Genomic DNA, 27,224 nt, shown 5'->3' on the forward strand with positions numbered 1-27,224 from the left:
ACAGTTCATGTGTTTCCACTAGTTTGGCTATTTGTCCCTGTGCTTTTTACAATCATATCAATATCTCTCGCTCATACAATCTCTCTTCTCTCTCGCTGATTGAACTCCTGGAGCTCTACCTGGGGCCTGGCCGTGGATCTCTGCATCTGCTTCCATCAGACACTGGATGAGAGTTCTATCATGACAGCCAGAGTGTTCGGGCATCCGATCACCAGAGCAGGTAAGCTTAGGCACTCTCTTGACCATTGCCAGTAGTCTACTTTAATTTTTTTGATTGAGAGTAGTTTTAAATATTAATTGAGTTAAGATAGTCTATATATTCCAATTATAGTGTACTGTCAAGCTCAAGTACTCATTACTTGTGAAAAAAGTTTTAGAATGTTTTCCCATATTGATTCCTAAAATTTTAAAAGTCTGACTTTATGTTTAGGTCTTTGAACTAGAATTTATTTTTTGTGCATGTAGTTTCATTATTTCCTATCCATTTCCTTATATTGTTTTGCCTCATATTAAAGTTTCTATAGTAAGTTTATCTATATATTTTATGTATATTTTATATATAAAAACGGTATGTGATATATATTTATATATAAACAGTATATTATATATAAATGCATATTCTTTCAATTAAAATTCCCAATCTTGTACTACTCATGATTTTTCTCCTATCAGTAGTATATAGGAGTGATTTTAAAGAGGTTGGGATGTGTGTATGTGCACATATGTGTCTGTCTGTGTACACATAGGTAGGTGTGCAGGAGGAGGCCAGAGGACAACCTTGGGTGTTAGTCCTGACAAACTATCCACTTTGATTTTGGAGGCAGGCTCTCTCACTGGGACCTGGGTTCATCTGATCAGGCCGAGTTAGCCGGGTGTTGAGCTTCAAGGGTTCTCTTGCCTCTGCCTCCTCAGTGCTGAAATTGCAAATGCAGCTCACCACCCCGGCTTCTGACACGGGACCGGGGATTGAACACAGGTGCACGTGCTGGCAAGGTAAGCCCTTTGCCAACTGAGCCATCTCCCTGCCCCCAAGGGGTGACTTTTACTTACAAAATAACTTCTTATTTTAATAAAAGTGTGAATCCATTTATAATTATCTGTTGATAATTTGAATTTTCTATATACTACCCACTTTATCTGAGTTTCTTCTGTTTTAGGTTGAATTGTAACAGCTCTGTAGACAGTCTTTCTGATCTTTAGTGATCGGGAAGCAGTATTAGTTACTTTTCTGTTGTAACCAAATCCTTGACAATGACAAGTGGCAACAACTTAGTGGAGAAAGGATTTATTTCAGGACACCCCTCAGGAGACTTAGTCTGCCTTAGTGGGGAAGGCACATTAGTGGGAGACTAGTCAGGAAACAGAGAGCAGACAGGAAGTGGAGCATAAGATAAAACCTCAAGGTCCACTTCAGTGTCTAATTAACCCCAACGAAGTTCCGCTTATTAAAGGGTCCACAACCTTCCACAACAGCGCCACCAACTGGAGACCACGTGTTTAAACACATGAGCCTGTGAGGGACTTTCCTCATTCATGACACAGAAGCTTCACACTGTATTTCCATTTGATCCCATCACTTAGTCTTAAACTTTATTTTATGGAGTATTTGCACGCATATGTGCGTGCTTGTGTGTATGTGTGTGTGCGCGCGCGCGCACATAGAGGTCAGAGGACAACTTTGTGGAGTTGATTCCATCTTTGCACCTTTATGTAGGTTCCAGGAATGGAACTGAAACTGTCAGGTTTGTGTAGCAAGCACTGTACCCCAATGAGCCATCTCACCAGCTTTTGGTCGGTTGTTTGTTTGTTTGTTTCCTTTTTTTCTTAAAGAAAAACTATTATTTAGTTTTAATGAAGTGTGTGTGTGTGTGTGTGTGTGTGTGTGTGTGTGTGTGTGTGTGTGTTTGTTGGAACTGAACTTGGGTCCAAAACAAAATCTACTTAACATGAAGGAAGGCAGACTACCCAGCCAGCTTCTACATAGCCCTCACTCTGCTGTGTCATGTGTGGGTGGATGACATCAATTGTAAGGAGATTTGACTGTTGAGTGTGCTTGTGTGCATGTGCGTGCACAGAGGCCGACCTCATGTGTGATTCCTCAGGAAGGCCATCCATCTGGACCGTTTTAAGGTTGGAGTTTTCATTAGCCTGGTGTTCACCAGTTAGGCTAGTCTTGGCACTGCCACATCGAGCATTTTACCATGGGTTCTGGGCTCAAACTTGAGTCTTCTTGCTTGCAAAGCAGGTGTTTTAGAGACTGGGCCATCCCCACTCTCTTCTGCTTTTAAACTCAGTATCTTTGTATATTTTCATTTATAGCTGTTGTTATTTAAGAATCTCTCACACCTTAAAGTGGAAGTTGTTCTTTTATCTCTTGGGCAACCTGACACAGCCTTTCAAAAAGGTCTTTCGAGATAACTCCACAGCTCTGTTTCCTCAGGGTGTATTCAGATACTGAATTTTGTTGGCTGCCTTCTTTTCTGTTAGATTTCTTTTGCTTTGCTTCGAAGGTTTACTTTGAGGGGGCTCCTTTTGTTCTTTTTTTTCTGCTCTCTGTTTCCTTCTGTGTTCAGCTACCCTAGGCCCATGGTTTCTGGTCACTTCTGTCTAGCTCCTCAGGACACCTTCCCACCTTTAACCTGCCGGCCAGCAGACTCAGGTTTCACAGGGACATACTGGCTGTGTCCTGCCTTGACAGGAGACAACCTTTCTTCTGTCTCCCTTCTTATCCTGTAACTTGCTGAAGCCCCAGTTCCAGAGGATTGTTAGCTATGATTTGAATTTTCATGTGTAGTTGAGTATTAGAATTGGGGACAAGGGACGGGCAGTGGATCTGGCCCCAGCTACAGTGTTGAAGTGAGGATAGATCTGTGTGTGTGTGTGTGTGTGTGTGTGTGTGTGTGTGTGTGTGTGTGTACACATAAAAGGCAGAGAACAACTTTATTGTTCCTCAGGACTCCTATCAGCCTTGTTTTCTGAGACAGGGTCCCTTCTGGCCTGGAGCTAAGTAATCATGTTAGACTGGCTTGTCAGTGAGAGGCTCATCAATCCTCCTGTCTCCACCTCCTCGGTTAGGAGATTATAAATTCACTCCACCATACCCATCTATTTTTGGCTGGGTCCTGGGGATTGAACTCATGTCTTCGTGTTTGCACGACAAGCTTTTTATCAACTGATCTAGCTCCCTACATCGAAGCGGCAGTAGTTTTTATTCTCTGCTTCGCCTCATGGTACTCAAGCTGTAGCCAGCCACAGCACTCTTCCAGGACCAGCACCCAGGAGGCCCCCAGCTCCGGCAGAGCCATCAGCTAGATGTACACTCTACTCCTGGCTTGTGGAGGGGTTTGAACCTCATTATGCCTTTGGCGTTTTGTCTGCTTTATCTGGCTTTGCTCTCTATTCGGACTGGAGTTGGTGTGGCCACTGTTAGACTTCCTGTCAACTTAACCCGAGCTCCAGTTATCTGGGAAGAAGAACCGCAGTTGAGGAAATGCCTCCTCAGAAAATGAGACTGTCTGTAAGCAAGTCCATGGAGTCATTACTTTTTTGAATAATGATTGATGTGGGAGGGCCCAGCCCACTGTAGGGGTAGCCACCCCTGGGCAGGGTTATGTAAGAAAGCAAGCTGAGCAAGCCATAAGGAGCAAGGCAGTAAGCAGCATGCCGCCATGGCTTCTGTTTCATTTGGTTCCTGCCCTGAGTTCCTGCTCTGACTTCTTTCATAGTGGATTGTGACCTGGTAGCATAAGATAAAATAAACCCTTTCTTCCCCAGTTGCTTTGGTCATAGTGTTTGACTGCATCAGTAAAAACCTAAGACCACCACTAGCTAATCTCCATCAGGGAGGGACAGTGACAGGAGTGTGTGTGAAAAATGCTTTCTCTTTGTCTAACCCAGACATTCCTCTTTGGAGCAGGTATTAGTTATTGGTTCAGTGGTTTTTGACCTTCACTTAAAGCTGGTGTAAGTCACAACAGCTTGCTGACACGACTTGTATGTTGCTTCTAGGAACATTGAGGTCTGTCAAGTGAGGATGAGCTGGGGTCTGTCTTCCACACACTGGCTTGACACACTCCTACCACACCACCGCTGTCCTGGGTGTTCTACTTTCCATGTGCTCATATTACTTTGCTTCTTGTAGGATTTCCTCTTTGTTTGTTTGTTATTTGTTTGAGACAAGATCTTGTGTAGTCCATGCTGGCCTTGGAATCACTAGGTATCTGAAGATGATCTTGAACTTCTGATCCTACCAATTCTATTTCCTGATGTTTGGCATAACAGGTGTACAACACCATGGCTCGGTTATGGCATGGTGGAAGTCAAAGTTGGGGCTTTATGCGCACTAGGCAAACACTCTGTTTGAGCCTTAGCCCTACCTATTCACTCATTAACTTTAAATATCCCTCCAGTACTCTTCCTCTTTGCTAATATTCCTATCAGCAGCTGACTGATGCCGTTGGAGCCCTAGGTGTGTGTTTAGGAGCTCATCCAGACAATATCATATTGGACAAGGTCATTGTCGGGAGGGTCTCTGGAGCAACTGTGTCCAATCTCCTGATGTCACAGGGGCTTAGAAAGTCTTCTCTCCCAGGTCCCCCTCTATACTTCTTTGCTGTCTAAAGCCAAATGACCTTCTCAGCTGCTGATGGAAGTCAGGGTAACTAAAAGGCAGAGAACAGAAACTTCCCGGGCTCCTTTTAGAAATCTTATGCTTACTGGAGCCAGAGGGCCTCCTTTTTGGGATATCTGTAATGGATACTATCTTCCTCTTTTAATCCAAAACATGATTTCTTCTCCAAATGTTCCAGTCAAGGAGTGTATGGGGTAAGAACTCCATCTCAACTCAGGGACTTCAAAGCAAATGCAACTGATTAATGTTGGAAGCAGAACAATGAGGAGATAAGTGTACCAGAGTAGGATTAACCTGAGCATTGGACCCAGACTATCCTCACATGCCTATAGATCCTGAGAGGATGAATTAAGTTTAGAAAAAATGTTTTGGAGAAAATTGGAATTTTAGTGTATAGCCTAACTTATTATGAATTCCCAAACTTTTACCAGATTTAAATAGACTAGGTAACACTTAGTCAAGTAGCTGTATCTATTTACAAAGTCCTTTTATGTGCCGTTGCCTGGAATTGCCAGAGGACCCTCAGAAGGAAGCAAGGGCACATGCCGACATCTCTTTTCTAAAAACTTGAGACTATATGGCTTAGTGAAGGATTCAGAGTCACAGAACTAGTGTATATGTATGTGAATGTGTATGTGTGTGAGTGTGTGTGTGAATGTGTGTATGTGTGAGAGTGAATATGAGTATGTGTAAGAGCGTGTGTGTATGAGTGTGTGTGAGTATGTGAGTGTGTGTGAGAGTATGTGTGTATGAATGTATGTGTGTCAGTTGTGTATGTGTCCCATCTGCTCCCCGGTGTCTCGCTGATGGATCTCATGTTTTAGACAGATTTAGATGAGCTACACTTGGGAGTATTGGATGAGTGACAGCGGTTCTAATTTTTCTTTACATGGAATCTGAGCACAGTTTAGTACCAAGAAGTGAACACTCACGTTCAAAGAGACACATCACTACCTCCTCTGCGTCTTTGTGGTCAGGCTGCAGTGTGGTCTAGTCCACAGCTTCCTTGGCTATGAAGTGTGACTTCACATGGAGTAGTGTAGCTGAATATGGAAGCTGTACAAATTCAACAACAGTAAAGGGCTTCTGCCCAGCAGAATGACCAAACATTAACTCAAGATCTGTAGCTGGAGAGTTTTCTCTCCGAGTCTTACCAAACCCCGGCAGTCCGACAGCCCACTTATAAAATAAACACACAGACACTTATATTATTTAAACCGTTTGGCCTAATGGCTCAAGCTTCTTGTTAACTGTTCTTATATCTTAAATTAACCCATTTCTATTAATCTATAATTTGCCATATGTCTTGTGGCTTACCAGTATCTTTACATGTTGTTTGTCATGGCAGTGGCTGGCAGTGTCTCTCTGCCTCAGCCTTCCACTTCCCAGAATTCCCCTCTCTCCTTGTCCTGCCTATACTTCCTGCCTGGCTACTGGCCAATCAGTGTTTTATTTATTAAGCAATCAGAGCAACACATTTGACATATAGAACATCCCACAGCAAAGATCCAATGCGTAAGAAATCCGAGGTGTCTCTGACAGGGCTCACCTATGTCGTCCCTTGTGACATCACTTCAGCCTTGGTTCTGAACTTACAGCATGAGTCATGCACTTCACACAATCACTTCACACAGCACCTGTGATTGGTGATACCATGTGTGGGAGTCTTTGTATTGGATATACAATTTTCTACTCTTACAGAAACACGATAGTTTAATTGCAGAAACAAAGGCTTTTAATATTTTCCTACAACCATTCCTCAGCATTTAAGTATCAACTTATTATACCTTTGGATTTTAGTATGTTAGAATGATTTTTAAATTAGGTTTTATTTACTTATTTAATCCTTCAATGAATCTTGGCTTGGTTTTAGAATAAAATTTCCTACAATTTCTGAAGCAGCCCTAAATATACATCTTTTTTGCTGTACACATTTATGTACAGTTGAAGTTCCAAGTATTAATGGTTTTAAAATCAAAATATTTATTGACCCTGAGAAATTTTGAAGAAATTTTGAAGATTTTTTTTTTGTGTCTTGTAATACCAAATACTCTTCTAAGATTTAGTTCTTCTAAAATCAGGCAAACATATCCACAGCTTCACTCTTTGCCATCCAAGTAAAAAATCACAGCACAGGGGGACAAAGGAGAAGGAGACATAGAGATCAAAATATGCGGAGAACAGGGGACCCTCCTGGGGGCTCTGTGGGTCTGGGAGGCAGACACAGAGGTGGACAGAACCAGTAAGTGCTTGTGATGATGAGGGCAGCCTCCCTCACGAATTGGACAAGGGCAAGGTTTCCAAACCAGCTAAACTTGGTCTCTTCACATAAACTGAAAGAGTGTTTGAGAATGACCTGGCATGATAAGCCCCCAGAAGATGGCTAGTTCTACTCTGCACAGTGTGTTCTCATCTGACCTCCAAAGACGTCTACACCAGTGTCCCCAGGGCACCAGGACACTATGATTTCTACATATGGCTCCAGTCTACACCTGAGTTCTTAGTGTAGCATCTGTTCTTGCCTTTCATGAACCATGGAAAAATGTGTGCTGTGCATTGTAGTGGGTAGCTGTTTCAGCTTTGACCTGGAAGTACTACCCCTAGCAAGGCTTCTGGTAACTACCTACCTATGACCTGCCCCTGGGGCATGGCCGGGACAGGAGCCCTTAAGACCCGAGATCTGGATGTACTGGCCCTTTTTGGTTCTTGGTGATCCTGGATGCTGGATGACAGACTGAGTCAGAATTTTCTAGAGAACCTTACTGACTGCACCTCAACTCTCCTGGATCTTGTAACCAACCCTTTTACTGGCTGTAAGTTACCCCCAAATAAACCTTTTGAACTCCATGGAGTTGCCTTGATAAATCCCCCACAGTAGTGCGTCCTGTCTTTTTTTTTTTTTTTTCTCTTAATCACTCACTTTTGTCCTGGGTCAGGTCCGCTTCTCGCCTTTCCCTTTGTTGTTTCCTTCTATGGCTTGGACGAATATATCTGCTGCTCTTAGTCAGGGAATGGTTTTGGCTATGAGTGACAAGAAAGCTTTCCCAAGCTGATTTAAAACATAGAGCATGGAACCTGAGGGATAACACCTGAGGTGGACTTCCAGCCTCCACAAGCACCTTCCCACACATAATGTGTACTTGCATGCACATAGACACCCACACATATGCTCACATGCACACAGATGCAGTTTTTCCTCCCAAAGGGACCCAGGTGGTACGAAGGGGAAAGGAGACCTACGGGGAGGGGAAATCTACGTGGAGAGACAGATGAGAGGTTAGGGTAGAGGGGAATCACTAACGCCAAGGATGTTTGGAAAAGCTATATGGAAACCTACTATTTCATAAAAGAATTAAATTGAAGTTATCCTACCCAGGGATAATGCTCCTCCCCAAAGCCATAGGTTGCCAGTTAAAAAGGCCATTGCTGAGTGAGGGATACTGCCTCTTGAATTTTTGGTAAGGAGTGTCCAGGAGATCCCCTCAAACCATACAGCCCCTTGCCATTGCTTTTGGCTACCATCAGAATTTAATGATACGATCCTATTGCTAACAACACCACATACCTGGGTCACAGGAAATGGAGGAATCAGGTTGTCAGTGACTAGGAAGTTTCCTCCCTACTTTCAAACTCTAGACGGTGCTGTGCAGGGTGCAGAGGTATAGTGGTCATCAACAGTCTTACCCAACTGGAAACACTGTGAGCCACGATAGTGACTGATGTGGTAGTAGTGGATAGAGTTGTGGCATGAAGGTTACGGGGGTGACTAACTGCTTCTGATTGGATTTTAGTTGTACTCTGCAGAAGGAAACACATGTCTGATACTGTAAATCTGGCCAAGAGTCTCCGGTTTGCAAGCCCACGGGCTCTGGGAGTGAACCTAATAATGTTATTTTGCTAAACCGACATAGTATCAAACTGTCCCGTAAATCTGTGTCTCTATGCTCGAGCTAGTGAAGCTCTCAGACCTTACAAGAGGACAGCCACTTCTTTGCTCAATGGATAGCCACTTCTTTGCTCAGTGGACAGCCACTTCTTTGCTCAGTGGATAGCCACTTCTTTGCTCAATGGACAGCCACTAAGCAGAAACTCACAGGTAGTCCAAGTGCCAGTAGAATGCTGAGTCACAGATAGGCCAGCTACAGCATCCCACCTCTCCCCAGTGCTCAGGGACCGTTGAGGAATGGGGAGGTCAGTGTGACATCCAGAGATTGCGGAGGAGTAGGGGGAAACAATGTCTTCTGAGCGTGACAGGGATGCACTCACAACAGCTATGGTTGTTTGCACAAGACACACACATGGTCAAGCCAATCAACATTCCAACATGGAATGGGGAGAGCCTCACGAGCTTCCACCCCTAACTGAGGGGCTACTGACAGCTCATGGCTTCTGAATGAGTGGGAGTCAGCTTTGTTTAAACACATGGTTTCTGATAGGTTGACCACGTTCCAGTGGGTGGCTGAATCCCGTGAGTGCCCCTGTATACCCATGAGTACACATGCACACCCACAAGTATGTGGGCAATACAAATTGGACTTGAAGTTATGAAACAGAGGTGATGTGGGGGTAGTTCTGAGGTGAGTTGGGGGAGGGATGGTAGTGGATGTAAGTGGTAGTGAATATAAGGTAGTGAATATCAATGAATATAAGCAAAATACATTACAGGCATGTCTGGTATTCTCAAAGAATTTTTTAAAAAATTAAAATAAAAAAGAACACAGTATTTCCTGATGGTTGAGGATATTGAGCACTGTTTCATGGATTTGTTGACTATCTGTGCTTCTTCTGAAAGCTGTACACTGGATTAATTTCCCATAGTTTTGATTGGATGGGTTTTGGGGGGCAATAATTTTTTATGATACTTTTTTGAGTTCTTAGAATGGATACTAGCAGAAAACAGCTAACAACAAATGTTGGTGAGGATATGGGGGAGAGAAACACTTATACATTAATGGTGAAAACATAAATTAGTTACAACCCTATGGAAAACAAGGTTGAGTTTTCTCAGAAAACTGAAACTGAACTGCCATGTGACCAAACTTTTATATTCCTGTTACTTACCCAAAGAAGCATGAGTGGGCATACCACAGAGATCTTAATGCAACACTAGTCACAACAGCTAAGATGCAGAACCAGCCTAGATGTCCATCAACAGATGAATGTATAAAGAAAATGTGGTGCGTGTACACAGTGGAATTCTATTCAGCCCTAATGAAGAATGAAATTGTGTCCATTTCAAGAAAGTGGATGAGCTAGAGATCATCATGGTAAATGGAATAAGCCGGATTCAGAAAGACAGACATTACATGTTTTACACACATACATACATACATACATACGTGTGTGTGTGTGTGTGTGTGTGTGTGTGTGTGTGTGTATTATTAAAGGTGAATTGTGAATAAAGAGTGGAGATAGCAGAGGATGGAGAGGAGGGAGCAAGAGGTGGTAACAGAGTGAATATGAGCAAAGTACACGATGTGTGTATGAAGATATCAGGATGAAGAGATTGCTTCCTGTGCTGCTTTTGAAACAAGATTTGGATGCTGAGAATGTCAAATAACAGAGTCTGAAGGTAGAAACCCTGCAAGGAGCTGAGTAGCTAAGGGTTGACATGCAGAACCCGGGCATGCCTAGTCCTTCCTTCTGCTTTTCTAAAGACTGCCTTCCTTGGAGAGCTGTAGCAGCAGATCTACATCTCAGAAAAACAAAGGAAGGAAGAGAGAGGAGAGGACAGAGAGCACACAATGTGCACCCTTTAGTCCAGGCTGATTGCTCAAATTAAGCTTTCATCAGTCCCAGAATGAAGGGCCTTGTCAAAAGAATGTTTATTGGCTTGGGCTAATCTGGAGTGCCCTTTGGAACTGGGAGGGGGCAGGACAGAGTTTCTACAAGAACCAGATGGCATCTCAGTTCCAGATGAATTAGATAAAGAGACAAATGACTGTGGGACAGGCAAATTAACCGAGCCCTGTGTGTGTGTGTGTGTGTGTGTGTGTGTGTGTGTGTGTGTGTGTGTGTGTGTGTGTGTGAAAAGGTAAAGCTACCTCCCAGCACTGTGGGAAGCCCTCCAATCCAAAATCTGAGGCTTACCACTCGCTGGGAACAGTGGTGTTAAACTGTATGCAGGCTCACACTTCCAGGAAATAAATCCTAAAAGAGTGCTGTGTGGTGGTAATCTAATTGTATTGAAATATTATTTTGATTTGTACTGAAATATTAATTTGATTGTATGTTAATAAATAAAGTTGCCTGGGGGTCAGAGCTATTAGAGCCATAGCAAGAGTGTGGCGGTGGTGGCACACGCCTTTAATCCCATAGATATCTGTGTGTTCAGGGTCAGAGCTATTAGAGCCATAGCAAGAGTGTGGCGGTGGTGGCCCACGCCTTTAATCCCATAAGATCTCTGTGTGTTCAGGGATACAGCCAGCATTGGAGACATATGCCTTTAAGACCTAGGGGGCTGTACATTCAGACAGTGACGAGGCAGTCATGTGTTTGGGTTTACAACCAATGAGAAGGCAGAACAACATACTTTAAAAATACGAACCGACAGGAAGTAGGTCTTTTTTTCGCGAAGCTGGGACAGCAGGAGGAAGGGTGAGATTTTAGCTCTGAGCTCTGACCTCTCGGCTTTCTCTTTTACATTGTTTCTGTGTTTCTTATTTAATAAGACGGTTGGTTACATCTACATCTGGCGCCCAACGTGACAAGAATCCATTAAAAACTGCTTGGCTTGGCGGCAGGTCCGCTTTCCCGCAAGGGCGGCAGGCGGCCCGCGGCGGCGGCGGCGGCGGCGGCAGCAGCAGCGGCACACGGCGGCCGGCGGCGATCGGCTTCTTAGTCCGAGCTGCTGGCGTCCTAGTCCGGGTAGCAACTTCTAGCCCGGGCCTAGGTCTGTGAGCAGCTTGCCTAAAGCCGGTGCTACAAACAACTCAGACCTGCCCTGCCGAACAGGGCCCTGCCTGTAAAGCCAACGCACGTGGTCGGAGCTTAAGGAAGCCAGACCCAAGCCTTGACTCGGCACAAGAGGGAACACGTGGCTGCATTTAAGCTTTAGCCAGCTACGCTTTCTTGTGCGTTCTCTCTTTCCTCTCTCTCTCTCTCTCTCTCTCTCTCTCTCTCTCTCTCTCTCTCTGGATTTACACCTGGGACACTAGGTGGCTGCTTTGAAAATCCCCTCGGATTTCTACTGTTCTACGCAGATTTGGTAAGTCATAATATATCAGATATTTTAAAGGAAACTATCTAAAAGAGAATTTTTTTCCACATTAAAAAACAAATGGGTTTTATGTGTACATTGGAAGAAAATTGGTTTTTGTTCGAAATTTTAGGCAGTCTGGCAATGGAACAACTATATAATATTAGTATTGGTGGAATTATGCACCTCATCACTATAATAATCCACATTTTAATATTTAAAAAGATAGTCAATTTAAGTGCCAGGATAACAGCGTTAGAAGAACTTGTTAAACCTGTAAAAATTCAGACAGAAGAAATTAACAGTGAAGTTGTTTCAAGTCGGGATCATAAGGTTGCAGAAAGAAAGCCTGTTTTCACACAGTCACCCTTAATTTATCCTGTAACAGTACAGCAGATGCCTGATCAAATGGCTACACAAAATACTTGGGCTCCAATTGAAATGTTGGATTTAAAAAGGTTTAAGGAGGCAATAGTATCTTATGGCATGCATTCCCCATATGTAAAGCAAATGTTAAACACTTGGTCAACATATAATAGGATAGTACCACAGGACTGGCGGGACCTCGCACAAGGTGTTCTGGAACCCAGCCAGAGACTTCAATTTCTGACTTGGTTTAAGGAGGAGGCTAAAAACATAGAAAAACAATGGAGGGATAAAGGAGTACAAGTTTGCCAGGATCAGCTTATGGGCGAAGGCCAATATGCTTCAGCACAAGCACAATGTTTATATGATGTCCAAACCCTAATTTTATGTCGAACGGCAGCCTTGAATGCATGGGACAAAGTTGAGGAACCAGGAAAAAAATCTGAGTCATTTACAAAGGTGAAGCAAGGCCCAAAAGAGTCTTTTACAGATTTTTTACAAAGACTGGCTTCAGCAGTAAAGAGAACGGTCTCGGATTCAGAAGCTGGTAAGGCAATAATTGAATCTTTGGCCTTTGAGAATGCGAATACAGCATGCAAAAGAATAATCAGGCCATTAAGGGCAAGATCTGCACCTATGGAAGATTGGATTAGAGAAACAATTAATGTTGAAGCTGATGAGCATGATGATACATGGGTAGGAGAAGTAATTTCAAAAGGTTTGAGGAGTGTTAGATGTTTTGGATGTGGAAAGCAAGGACATTTGAAAAGGGACTGTAGACAGGTCATTTCCAGAAACAATGTTTCTTCAAGGAACAATGGCAACAGAATGCCCCTTCCTTCTGGAGTATGCAGAAGGTGTGGTAAGGGAAAACACTGGACCAACGAATGTAGATCAACAAAGGACAGACAGGGTAATCCTTTGCCTCAGTCTTCGGGAAACTCCCAGAGGGGCCTCAGGCAGGCCCCCAGTGCAAATCCAGTTCAAACCTTTCCGGCAGCCATAGAGGAAATGCCTGCTCTGGAGAGCGATTAAATAACCAAATGCCTATTGGAATAAATCATGCTGGTCAGAATGATGAAACAGAGAGAATAGAAAATTCAGGAGAAAACATAAAGAAAATTTTTTGGCAAACTTCTATTAATGAACAAAGACCAAAATTAACGATAAAAATAAATGGTGTTTTGTTGTCTGGTCTGGTAGACACAGGTGCGGACGTTACCATAATTGCACCAGAATTTTGGCATCCAACTTGGCCTCTTCAGGAGGTAAACGTTCAACTGTTAGGAATTGGGACATTATCTCAGGTGAAACAGAGTGCAAGATGGCTCGAATGTATAGGTCCAGAAGGACAGAGAGGAAAATTAAAACCATATGTGGCTAACATAACTATGAACCTGTGGGGTCGAGACTTGTTGCAACAATGGAATACTCAGATTAACATCCCTCCAATCTCAGAAACAAATCATAAACTAGCACATGTTACTGAGAGAAATATTAGAAGATATTGTTCTAATGAGTGGTCACCAGCCATCCATATTATACAAGAACAGGGCACAATAACTGATGATCTTCCAAAGACACCAACAGCTCTACCTTTAAAATGGTTAACAGACAAGCCTGTATGGGTCCAGCAATGGCCTTTAACAACAGAGAAACTCCAGGCTTTAGAAGAGCTGGTAGAAGAACAGTTAAATGCTCAGCATATTGAAGAATCAACCAGCCCTTGGAATTCTCCTGTATTTGTTATTAAAAAGAAATCTGGTAAATGGAGAATGGTAACAGACCTTAGAGCAATTAACAAAGTAATTCAGCCAATGGGCTCTCTACAATCTGGGATGCCTTTGCCTACTCTGTTACCAAAAGGATGGCCTCTCATAGTTATTGATTTAAAAGACTGTTTCTTTTCAATACCCTTACAAGAAAAAGACAGAGAAAGATTTGCTTTTACAGTGCCTACTTATAATAATTCTCAACCGGTTAAAAGATTTCAATGGAGGGTCCTCCCACAGGGAATGTTGAATAGCCCAACTCTGTGCCAATATTTTGTACAACAGCCATTGGAAGTGATACGTAAAAAATTTCCTAAATCTATAATTTATCATTATATGGACGATATTTTACTAGCTGACTCAAATGCAGATACTTTAGAAATAATGTTTGAAGAAGTAAAGAAAATTTTGCCTCGCTGGGGATTACAAATTGCTCCTGAAAAGATACAAAGAGGAGATTCTATTAATTATTTAGGATATAAAATAGAGCTACAAAAAATTAGACCCCAAAAGGTGCAAATTCGGAGAGATAGACTACAGACTCTTAATGACTTTCAAAGATTATTTGGAGATATTTCTCATCTACGAACTATTGTTGGAGTAAAAAATGATGAACTGACTAATTTGTTCAAAACCTTAGAAGGTGACAAGGACTTAAATAGTCCAAGAGAATTATCACCTGAAGCTGAGAAAGAATTAGCATTGGTAGAAAAGAAAGTGCATGAAGGACACGTGAATCGTATTGATCCAAAGCTGGATTGCATTTTGGTTATCTTACCTTCTAGGCGTTCTCCTACTGGAATATTAATGCAGAGGGAAGATATTATATTGGAATGGATATTTTTACCAAATAAACCAAATAAAAAATTAAAAACTTATGTGGAAAAAATCTCTGACTTGATTTACAAAGGAAAAATGAGACTTCGTCAATTAGCAGGCATAGACCCAGCAGAAATTGTCGTACCATTAACTAAGGAGGACATTGAAAAATTATGGACAGAAAGTGAACCTTGGCAAAGAGCTTGCAGTAATTTTTTGGGAGAAATTAACAGCAAATATCCCAAAAGCAATAGAATTGATCTTATAAAGAGAGCTGATTGGATCTTGCCTCGAATTGTACGGCAAAAACCCATATCTGGAGTTCGTACATTTTATACAGATGCCAACAAAGAAGGAAAGGCAGGTTACAAATCAGAAAATTTAAGTAAAGTGGTTCAAAGTCCGTATAATTCAGTTCAAAAATCAGAATTGTATGCTATTCTGTTGGTATTAATGGATTTTTCAGAACCTCTCAACATAGTAACTGACTCTCAGTATGCTGAAAGAGTGGTGTTACATATTGAGACTGCAGAATTTATCCCTGATGCTTCAGAATTAACTTCACTGTTTATTCAATTACAAGATACAATCAGGAAAAGGAATCATCCTTTATATATAACTCACATTCGATCCCATACTGGTCTGCCAGGCCCTCTAGCACAAGGCAATGATGAGATTGATAAATTATTGATAGGAAATGTGCTGGAGGCCTCAGAATTTCATAAAAAACATCACGTCAATAGTAAAGGTTTAAAAAAGGATTTTTCCATAACCTGGCAACAAGCCAAAGAAATAGTAAAGAAATGTCCTACTTGTTCCTTCTACAATCAGACGCCATTACCAGCAGGATGTAACCCAAAGGGTACTCAGAGAAATGAAATCTGGCAGATGGACGTGTTTCACTTTGCAGAATTTGGAAAATTGAAATATGTACACCACACTATCGATACTTATTCAGGATTTCAATGGGCAACTGCTTTGAGTTCTGAAAAAGCTGATTCTGTAATCACTCATTTGCTAGAAGTTATGGCCATCATGGGTATACCTGCACAAATCAAAACTGACAATGCTCCATCATATGTCTCTGTTAAAATGAAACAGTTTTTTGCTTATTACAATATAAAGCATATTACAGGCATACCACATAATCCTACAGGTCAAGCAGTTATAGAAAGATCAAACAGAACTCTAAAGGATATGCTAAATAAACAGAAATGGGTAACAAAAACCCCCAGAAATAGACTGCATAATGCTCTTCTAACTTTGAATTTTCTGAATGCCAATGAGAAAGGAACAACAGCTGCAGAGAGACATTGGATAATAGAAAAAACTACAGAATTAAATCAGCCTATATACTTTAAGGATGTGCTGACCTCAGAATGGAAACCAGGGTATGTATTACATTGGGGACGTGGTTTTGCTTTTGTTTCTACAGGAGAAGATAAGCTGTGGGTACCATCAAAATTGATAAAGGTTCGATTTGAACAAGAGAGACCTCTTAATTAGAGGAGGTGATAGTTCATCAACCAGCATGAACATCCAATTTAAACTAACTTGTATCAATAAAACATGCCTTTTCATTTCATCAGATAATAACTTGCCAAAAAGGAACATCCCCAAAATTAGTCTTGGGGAAAGGTTTTTGTTTTTGTCTTTTAGGAGAATGAAGGCTAAGGAATCTGAAGAACACTGGACAAATGAGACAACTGAAGAAAAGGGACAAATCATCTATCCCAAGAAACAGAGTGAAACGGTGTATGGGTATATATTATCTAAAAAAATTTTATGTCTTCCTAAATGTTTGTTTCTGCTTTTCTCTAAAGATTTAACACTCTTGGTTTTCTAATAGTCCCAGTTCAATTAAAATTTAAAGCTGACTTTGGAGTTGGAGAATGGCTCTCTCCTTCTTTAAAATCAAGCATGTTGTTAAAAGGAAAATGCAAACTCCCTGTATCATGCCAGAATAAGAGCCATCTTCTGCTATGGTACAGGACAAAAGCAAAATTAATTAAGGGACTATTCTATTACTAATCTCAACTCTTTGATTCTATTCTGATTCTTTAAACTTTTCTCAAAGTATAAATTTTATATCAAAATTTACAAGATTAATATATATATATACATTTTAAACTTTGTTAAGATATGAATGGTCACATAGAGTACTAACTAATTCTAGAAAAAAGGCTAGCTGCATATATATGTTTTTGTGTTCGAGTCTCTTATCAGTTTTCTGCAGGAAATCACGGCCAGGCCTAATATCAACTGAAGTCTCCAGAAAGAAGATGGGGCCCCACAACAACAACAATTCCACGTGGACAATAATAATATCATTAAGCTGACAAACATCATCCATAGATCAGCTTTGAACTACAAGGTGCTCAGAGCAAATTTGAGATGACTAGCTGAGATGATCCAGTCTCAAAGACTACTTGAATAAGGACTTGAGATAAACCCTCAACTTTGGCATTATACACAGACTGGATAATGAAGGATATAGTTACCTCTCCTAGAATTTGACAATTAACCTAAAATTTTTCTTTCAGGATAAAGAAAACTTCGCCCATACCCAGCAGGAAGCAATTTTAAGAATACGACGCCCACATTCCCAAAGAGGTGGTGTGGGGCGGGTGGTTTTTTGGTCTTTTTAATGGGTTTTGGGTCTGGGATAATTTTCAGTATTTAGAGGGGTTGGTTACAAGTTATTGTCAAGGGTTAGGAAAAAGGCTAAGCAAAGGAGATTAGATTTAAGGTTCTTGTTTAAAAAAAAAAAAAGAGAAAGAAAGAAAAGAAAAAGACAATTACTAGTTTTAAATACTTTACATTGGATTGAATTGTTTTATATTGTACACAAATTTGAAACTGATATTGTTAGAAAATGCTATATGTATATTTCTAATTGTATTTATCCCATCCATTTAACAATGTAATGCAAATTTCTGATCCTTGAATGTTATTATTATCAACTATTAGGATATAAAGAAATGAAAGCTAGTAGTTAGACATTATCATAGAACTTGTAGTCATATTAGATATGTTTTAAAAATTGAGCAGAGATGTTTTAGACAGGTCATCTTCAAACCCTTCAGAGATCTACAGAATATGGCATTTAAAATGTTTTAATAACTTAGAAAATTTTTCTTTTTTGAGACATGTCGGCTCCTGGCAGTACCAATCTACTTTAGAGAAAATATGGGCATTGAAGAAACTGCATATGGAGTCAACTTTCATTCTGGCAAAAGTTAGCCACTGGACAACAAAGTATCCTCGAATCAACAGGACAAAATGGACAGACAGATCACGAAACAAGGGACTACTGATTCTTGCCAAAACAAGTGTGGTTATGGCTTTATCAAAAGGCATCTTCTGAGGCCAGGACAATATGGCCCCATCCCTGAAGTGGCCTTTGCATCCGGAAAAGGTACGGTGCCCTTTTCTTCGAAGGCAGCTTAACAGGCAGAGGGCCGATGGATTCTGTTGTACAATGGAACAGCAGCTGAAAGCTCATGCCTCTCAAAAGTAGACTGGCATTTAATAGAGGGATGTGGAGAAGAAGGGGATGCTGAGATGAAGCCATATATACACAGCCAAGAAGTATGGACAGCTGAATTAAAAAACTGTCAACAATTTCCAGAATTTAAAATCCTGAATCATGACAGGACACTAGTGGAATTCAGGTGTTTCTGGTACGTGGACTGCTCTCACCCAATGTGAGGTTGAACTGTTGACCTTGTGTACATCCTACTTCACAAATGAGTCTGTCAGATACACTAAGCCTATAGGCTGAAGATGATGCCCCAACACTGCGGAGAAACCTCAGGTGACTGCCCAGGCAGCTGGCTGTTTCTGTCAACTCACAAAATTTTTTGGAAGTTGCTTGCATGCACTTCCTGTTTTTATTTTTGTTAGCTACTATTATTCCCTTCTTGGGTCTCTGAGGGAGTTGAAGATTAGTTAGTTATGGTTGAAGATTAGTTAGTTATAGTTGAAAATTAATTAGGATAGAAAGTACATTAGATACATCTTGGAATTATCAAAATAGGATAGATAATGGAATTATTTTCTCTGATTCGTCAAATACCTGTTTAGGTATTTATTACTTGTATATATTGTATATAGTTATTGTACTTTTGTATATAGTTTTTCTTTTGTTAGTCATAACCTTTTGCTTTTTTTCTTTTTATTAAAATAGAAAAGGGGAAATGTGGTGGTAATCTAATTGTATTGAAATATTATTTTGATTTGTACTGAAATATTAATTTGATTGTATGTTAATAAATAAAGTTGCCTGGGGGTCAGAGCTATTAGAGCCATAGCAAGAGTGTGGCGGTGGTGGCACACGCCTTTAATCCCATAGATATCTGTGTGTTCAGGGTCAGAGCTATTAGAGCCATAGCAAGAGTGTGGCGGTGGTGGCCCACGCCTTTAATCCCATAAGATCTCTGTGTGTTCAGGGATACAGCCAGCATTGGAGACATATGCCTTTAAGACCTAGGGGGCTGTACATTCAGACAGTGACGAGGCAGTCATGTGTTTGGGTTTACAACCAATGAGAAGGCAGAACAACATACTTTAAAAATACGAACCGACAGGAAGTAGGTCTTTTTTTCGCGAAGCTGGGACAGCAGGAGGAAGGGTGAGATTTTAGCTCTGAGCTCTGACCTCTCGGCTTTCTCTTTTACATTGTTTCTGTGTTTCTTATTTAATAAGACGGTTGGTTACATCTACAGTGCTGAGTAGTAGTATATAAAACAAAAGGTGGAATGTAATTTTACTTGGACATCAGAATCTAGTCATGACACTTTTGAATAACAAGGAAAAATGAGATGCAATTCAAGATATCAGCCACTGCTGCTACAGAGTGGTGGCAGAGAAAACGGTTAGCCTTTGTAGTAGCTTCAACTTGACACCTTGCTGCCCTCCCCTGAGAAGTGAAAAGGGGAGTTGGCCACTTTCATTTCAACAAAACCCTTGACATACATATTGTATAAAATGGAAAGGCCTATTTTAAAATTCAGTTTCAGTCTGTGGTTGGTTGGCTCTGTAAAGAACATCCTGGGGTGGAACTACTCACCTCCTGGACGGCGGGGAAGCCAAGAAAGAGAAAGGTAGTTGGGTCCCACCATCCTCTCCCGGGCCGCGTCCCAGTGAACGACTAGTCTCTACTCCCTGGGTGTTTCCCTGGCTCCCAATGGTGCCTGAGGCCTTGGAGGATGGTTAGCCAAGGCACTGCAAAGACTGAATCAGTTCTGCCCTTCACAGTGGCTAAGAGGAGCCAACCAGGCTTCCATGTGGCTTGCGTCACCAGCCTTCCTCTCCGCCATCTTTCCCACAGTGCTTGTGTGTTCTCCTTTCCAGACCCCAGTCACTCACATGCCATCTTTGTCCTTGCTTTGTGCATTGAGATAATTCTCTGATGATTAATTTTGATTGCTAACTTGATGTGATTAAAATCACCATGGAAACAAACCTCTGAGCACATTTATGGAAAAGTTTCTAGAATGAGTTCATTGAGGTGGGCAGATCCCTCCTGAAGGTTGTCAGCACCATCCCATGGGCTAGGGTGCCAAAGTGAATAAAAAGGAGAGAGAGAGAACTGAGCTGTGAACACAATGGTCCAGCTGCCTCACACTCTTGCCACGGTGCTTTCTCTACCACTGTGGAATGCCCTGGAACTCTAGACCCAAATTAACCCTGGCTTCTTTAATTGCTTTTGTCTGGTACCCTGTCTTGGTGATGGGACAAATAAAGACTGCATTCTGTTTAGGGTTCGCCAGTCATCCCATTCAGGGTGAAACTGGTTAGTTAGTTCAGAAGTCCTGTCCCATTTCAGAGTAAGGTTCAGAACATGGGTCAAGAGCAAGTAGTTCCAACTCTGACATATTTAAATGAGGCCATTCTCCTGCTCCTTCACTCTCCCTCTGTGCATATATATAAATATTCCAAGTGTGCAGTGATGGGCAGTTTTAGTATCTGTGGTCCCAGTGCAGTAATAAATCTGCAGAGAGCTGCACAGTGCATTTACATAATTGCACAAATTAGAGATACCTCGAAATGAAAGCTTTCCTGGTGATTTTTCTCCACACTTTCATTTGCCAGTTACATAATTATGAGCACTCCCGCAGCGTGGCAGATCTCCTGTCCCTGGGCCCTGGGCAGTGAAGAACTGGCCTGCTACTCTCTGGAAATGATTTCAGGATGCACCTGAAAGCGGAGGTTGGGGGGGGGACGGGACAGGGGTTCAGCTGAGAGGATGGGAGGCCAGTAGCTAGTCCTGCTGTCCCAGGAGCTTCCCCATTTCAAGTGGCTCCAAGTGAGCAGGGCTACCCTCCCTCCGTGTGGGACTCACCACAGCCTCCCTGAACTCTTCAGTTAAGGCTGTTCTTGAGCCACCATGTTTATTACACAGCAGCTAACCTTCTCCTCTCTGTGATCGTAAAATGTCCTTTAAAGCTCACTCATTGGAAGGTCTGGGTTTGATTTTCATCACTGAAAACAAAACAAGCCAACAAACAGAAAGCAAGGGCTTGGGAAGAAGAGATGCTCTTGAAACGGCTTGCTGTGAGCACTCTAGCAGTCTGGAATCCATTCATTTGGGAAAGTTACTCCAGCAGCCTGAGTAGTCGAGAGAGTTGACTCCATCTAGTCTAAGAGAGAGTGTCATTCTGCTTTCTAAAGGGTTACCTGGGTTAGCCAGGGCAGCTAGGCTGAGAGCCCAGACTCTTAAGTTTTCACTGATTTCTTGCCACTGACTAGCCCCGACCTCTCATCGGCCCTTGGTGATGAACTGGTTTTCTCATTTGGCCAACCTAAAACTATAATGTCTGGTCCACGGACATTATGAATATAGTAGGCTGACGCTCCAGGTGGCTAGCTCCATGTTAGCAATAAAAAGAACTTTAGGAATTGCGATGACTCAGTAGATAAAGGTGTTTGCTGCCAAGCCTAATGACCTGAGTTTGATCCTGGGAACTCATGTGATGGGAAGAGGAAGACCAAATCCACAAAGCTATCCTCTGAACTCCTCACATGCACTGCGGCATGTGTGCACTTGTATGTACACACACACACACACACACATACACACACACACACACGCAAATATGAATGCAAACAAATAAATAAATAAACACATACATACATACAGATATTAAAAGCTGGGCATGGTAGCTTACATCTATAAGCTCAACACTTGAGAGGCTGAGGCAGGGGTATTGCTGTAAGTTGAAGGCCAGCCTGAGCTACACAGTGAGTTCTAAGCTAGCCTGAGCTATAGAGTGAGACCCTGTCTCAAAAAACAGCAAGATAATGAACCTAAACAACCTAAAATTAGTTTTGACATCAGAAAGAACTTCATATTTGCATAAATGTAGAAAACAATATGGTAAGAAGAGAATGTAGTTTAGTCAGGAACATGGATTTGAATAAGTTGGCCCTGTTCAAATTCAGGTCATTTTTGTAAATACATCCCACCTTACATTCAAAACTGAGAAGGCGGTAAGTCAGTAGGACACTTGCCAGGTTTATCTCCCCCACCCTGCTCTGTTTTGTTTCTTATTTATCTATTTATTTAGTTTAATCTTAGTACATAGGGTTACGTAAGGCCATTTTCATGCAAGTGTGCAATGTACTCTGTTACCTCCCCAGCCCCCACCTCCGACACCACTGTCCCTCCAACTTCACACTTGTCCCCAGGTAGTCCTATTTGCTGCCTAACTTGCTTCGTGCCGTCTGCACCCTTATGATTTTATGCGTCTAGGAAACCTAGGAAGCTCAGTGGAGGCTAAGCATGACCTTTGTCTTTCTCAAGGTGGTTACTGCAAGTCACAGCAGTTTGTTTGAGTAACAGCAGCAAGGCACAGAGGGAGGCATTTCTCAGAGATGGGGACTCTTAGGCTTGACTGTGCTTACAACAGACATTGAACAGTAGCTTCTCAAAAGGCCTGAGCAGGAGAGAGGGTCAGCAAGCTCAGCCCCGCCTCCCTGGATAATCAATCTGACTTTCTTCTTTTTAACTAGATTCTGCACTGAGAAGACTGAAGACCACACACAGGATGGTTGATGGTATGAATGATTTGTTCAGTCCAAGTGATTTATGCTCTGGGTGCCAGTCAACCAATCTGTCAACCAGTAATCAATGACTGATTAAACACCATAGCATTCTTCAAGTTAAGAATGTTCTCATTTAGAATTTCATCCTCAGTGGGAAAATAGTTTTGGGTGGAGGGCAGGGAGAGTGAAGGGATATAAATTGCTCCTTGGGGCCAGATGAGCAAAAATGACTCTCAGAAGAAAACAGCAGAAATCTCTTGTACCAAGAGGTGCTGCTCAATCAGACAGTTTCTGACCCTAGAAAATGGCAGTGGCAAGCAGGTAGAACTCAGTGAGAATCCTGAGTCTATAACATGAGCATTGAGTTCCAGACTTGCAGGGAGGAATCCAACCAGCACTGATTATGTCTGTTACGGAGCATCACTGGAAGAAGAATTCCAGTCAGGGTAGGGCATGTTAAAGATGGTGGGGTGCAGGTGTGACCCCACAAGATACAACTGCAAATTTAACCATTTCCTCCAAACTTGGGTCAAGCCTATCTATTTTCCTTCGGAGTGCAAGGCTTCTGGCTTCCAAGAAGGATTTATGTATCACAACTAAGGGTAAATGATTGAATTACAACTGGTTTCCTCTGTTGGGTGAGCTTGATGTAGGGAGTGCCCAGTGACAGTGCCCTGTGCCCAGGGCACTCACTGCAGTGACCCTGCCCACCTTCAGTAGCTGCCTCTTGCTTTTGAACCATAGAAAACACCCACAGACTTAGATGTCAAGAGCTATGTTCTCCCTTGATCAGGGTTTGGGTTTTGATAGATGCTTTATGCCTCTTGTCAATGGAACAAAACAAAACAAAACCCATTCTCAATTTAATTGTCTCTGCAGATTCTTCCCAGAGAAAGTTTCGGTGTTATATAGAGACTTTCAGACAGTCCTCATCTGATCTAATTTCTAACCAAGGGTAACTACGCTATTTTATGAATGTGTGAGTGAATACCTTTTGTATTCCCATGAGCAGACACTTCTGATGACCTCAGGATGGATGTTCCCTCTGGTTCCTATGTTTCCACAATGGGATAACCTTTCTGTTCCCTACAGCCCCATAATAGAAGCCATAATTGATGCCCATGACCTAATGATGGAATGATATGCTTTCTGGTCTCCTATGGTCCCATTATGGGGTGTCTCCTATAATACTGTGATGGGATGTCCCTTCTTAGCCATCTATTGATCCATTGTGGGATGCCCTTCTGGAGCATGGGATGTCCCTGCTAGTCTCTTGTGGCCTCACAATGAGATGAACCCTCTGGTTCCTCATGACTTCTGACACAATCTATGGTCCCATGAGCTGATGCTATCTGAGCTTCCCACTAACAGTTCTGGCCTCACCATTTTTTTGTTCTGTACATGGTGGTATAGAACCCTTTTGTTTTCTAATTCAAGCTCTCCTTACCCGAAAACTTCAGCAGTAAGGGAAACCATCAGGAAAAAGTTGCCTTAAACTGAAGAGAGAAGGGAGGAGACAAAAGTGTAAGCCCCTCAAAGTCGAAGAATGGCACAGCTCTAGAGTTCTTGGAGAAAAGGGTGCTCACGGCCTCTGTCAAAGCAGCTGATGTTGTCTCCCATCCTTTCCTGAAAATTTGTATGTGATAGATTCCTGCCTGGCTCTGTGTTCATTCTTCCCAAGAGTGCTTCTCTAATTTCAGTGGCATCACATTTTCCTGGGGAGGGTTCCCATGCCTCACTCTCAAATTGTCTGCATCACAAGCTTGAGAACTTGGATTTTGTCAGATTTCCAGGTGATGTCGATATGACGCCACCTTCGAGAGCCACAGCTGTAGGCTGCCATCCCTTACACAGCCTCTCTCAGTCTGTTTACTTAAGGAATGGTCAAGCATGTATTACCTTGCAGTTAATTCCAGCTCAATTCCATACTGCCAACAGGTGGAAAAGCTACCTCTCCAGCCAGGGCAGCACAGGCTAGGCTTTCCCCCACTGAATGCACAGCTGTGATGTCATCTGCCGTTTCTCTAGGCTCTAACCCACCACCACCACCACCACCACCACCACCACCTGAAAGGCTGCTTATGTGTTGGGGTGTGGTGGGGCACTTGTATAGGTGCACATTTGTCTGGAGACAAGGGATAAAGCTCAAGTATGGTTCCTCAGAACCCGTCCACCTTCTGTTTTTGAGACAGCATCTTTCTCTGGGTTGGAACTGACCAAGTCGGCTGGGTGAGTTGGCCAGGGAGCCGCAGAGATCTGCTTGTCTCTGCCTCTCCAACATTGGGATTACAAGCACGCACAGCACGCACAGATTTATGTGTGGGTTTCTGGGGCGTAAACTCAGGTCCTTGTGTTTGCACGACAAACACTTGACTGGCGGAGCCCTTTTTCCCCCAACCGTTTTGGTCTGTTTTGGACTAAGGTACACTGCTTTTAGTGGCCGGTGGAGGAAGATAAATGGCATGTTTTAGTGCGTTAGCCATAGGAGTGTTATAAGCAATGTGGAGCTCTAAATAATCCCCCAGCCCACGTCGGCTCAATATATTAGGCTCCCAGTAGGTCGTTCTAGAACACATCCCCGAATCTTGAAAACAGATAGCCAAAACAGCAGCTGTACAGGGTGTTTATTTATTTAATCACTCATGCACACACAGCTAGGAGAAGGCTGGATAGTCACCAGGCCTGTCAACACAGACTGCTCCTGCAGAGACCTTGTCCTCATCTGAGCCCTCCGGGCTCTTCCTGTGCCTGCAAACAGTGGCAGGGTGGACACGGAGGGAAACAGGAGAGAGGAAATGGTGCTGGGTTGCAAAACACGGATAGAACAATTGGCGTTGCCATTCCCAGGACAAACAGGATCCCCCCAGCTTGTGGGAGCATCCCTGGCACTTTCGAAGGAGACTTGGGTCCCTCTTGCTCCTGGGGAGGCTATTTACAGTTTCACGCAGTGGGGTAGGTTTATGAGCTGGCTCTCTCATTTTTATGAGGGTTCCTGGGGTAAAGCAGTTACACAATCTTAGCCTAGCACACCAACTGCAGGGAAGTACAAACATCATAAAGTAGGCCATCCAGACCCATAAAGCCAGCAACACCGAGCAGTCGTGATTTAGTTCGGCTCTGGGCTGACCTGGCTCCTTACGATAAGATAGAGGAATGAATAGCGCCTGCCCAGGGAGAGAGCTGGAGCGAGCTAGTGGGAAATAAATAATTCATCCGGCTCTTTCCAGAAGCCAGGAGTTGAAGGGACAGAAATACTGTTATCAGAAAAAGGGACCAAAAATTCAATTGCTGGGATGTTCTTTTACATGACTTCTCCGATTTGTTGATTGAAGGAAACGACACCACCTTCAGCCAAATATTTGGTCAGCCATCCATCAGCAACACGGAGTGGCTCTGAGATCTTAATAAGGCTTCTGGTGACAAACCAACTTTCTCCCCAGTGAACCTGTCAAGAAAGAGGTCCTGGGTGTGCTTGTGTTTGCAAGTGTGGCTGCTAAGCCTAGGCTTCAGTGGGAGGCGGGGTTAATTATGGACTAGGCTGCAGAGCTTCAGTCCATCAGCGGGTTCAGTAGACGGAGACTGCACGCATCAGAGCCAGCTTGGAGGAAATGAATGGGGGAGTTATTTACATTTAGAGTGACGCTGGTTTCCTAATCACCTCAAAGCATTTAAAAATTAACTTGACTCCCAGCAGCTCAGCATTGACGACTTCCTGCTCTAGAGTGAGCCTGGTCTTTACTTTATTCTTTGTTCATTTGCTAGGTCCTGGGAAATGCCTTTTGGATTTGTTTTTGAGAATGTGTTGTTTGTTTGGTAAGCATCTTGACACAGCACTTTTCTAAAGGCTTACTGTAAGAACTAGTGACCATCTGGGTAGTCTAGGGTATATGCACACTGAGGCAGAAGTCCTTCTGACACACTTTCCTTAATACAAATACTTGAAAGTGTCACCAATCACAGGTATAGTTTGGACCTTCAGGTTCCTAGCCTATACTGCTATTGGAAGGCATTGGAACCTTCGGGAGGTGGAGTCTACTGGGAGGAAGTTAGGTCACTGGATAGACCTGAACCTCAGATCTCGATCTCTCTCTCTCTCTCTCTCTGTCTCTCTCTCTCTGTCTCTCTCTCTCTCTCTCTCTCTCTCTCTCTTGTCCATCCTTTCTATATGTGTTGTCCATGAAATGAATAGTTTCCCTTTTGCTACATGTTCTTACCATGATGTGCTGTGTAGCCACACCCTCAAAGAAACAAGGACATAGGGACAAGTGTCTGTGGAGTGTAACCTGCAACAAGAGACAAAGGGAAACTTTTCCCTGTCGATCATCTCAAGTTGTTCCACACAGTGACAGAAAACGTTCTATCATGCAGCTTCTACGGGCTGGACAAAAGC

General features: G+C 42.6%; 1 long non-coding RNA gene across 1 annotated transcript in view; it reads left to right on the plus strand.

The window, feature by feature from the left end:
* The first annotated feature begins 826 nt into the window (after positions 1-826).
* LOC121829477 (uncharacterized) overlaps positions 827-27,224 on the plus strand; it is a 38,220-nt gene continuing 11,822 nt past the window's right edge. Inside the window, exons 1-2 of the long non-coding RNA XR_013051422.1 lie at positions 827-993; positions 22,802-22,846. This is a non-coding gene — a long non-coding RNA (uncharacterized LOC121829477). The remainder of the gene's footprint in view (positions 994-22,801; positions 22,847-27,224) is intronic.

Source organism: Peromyscus maniculatus, chromosome 5 (genome assembly GCF_049852395.1).
Source record: "Peromyscus maniculatus bairdii isolate BWxNUB_F1_BW_parent chromosome 5, HU_Pman_BW_mat_3.1, whole genome shotgun sequence".
NCBI classification, from domain to species: Eukaryota; Metazoa; Chordata; class Mammalia; order Rodentia; family Cricetidae; genus Peromyscus; species Peromyscus maniculatus.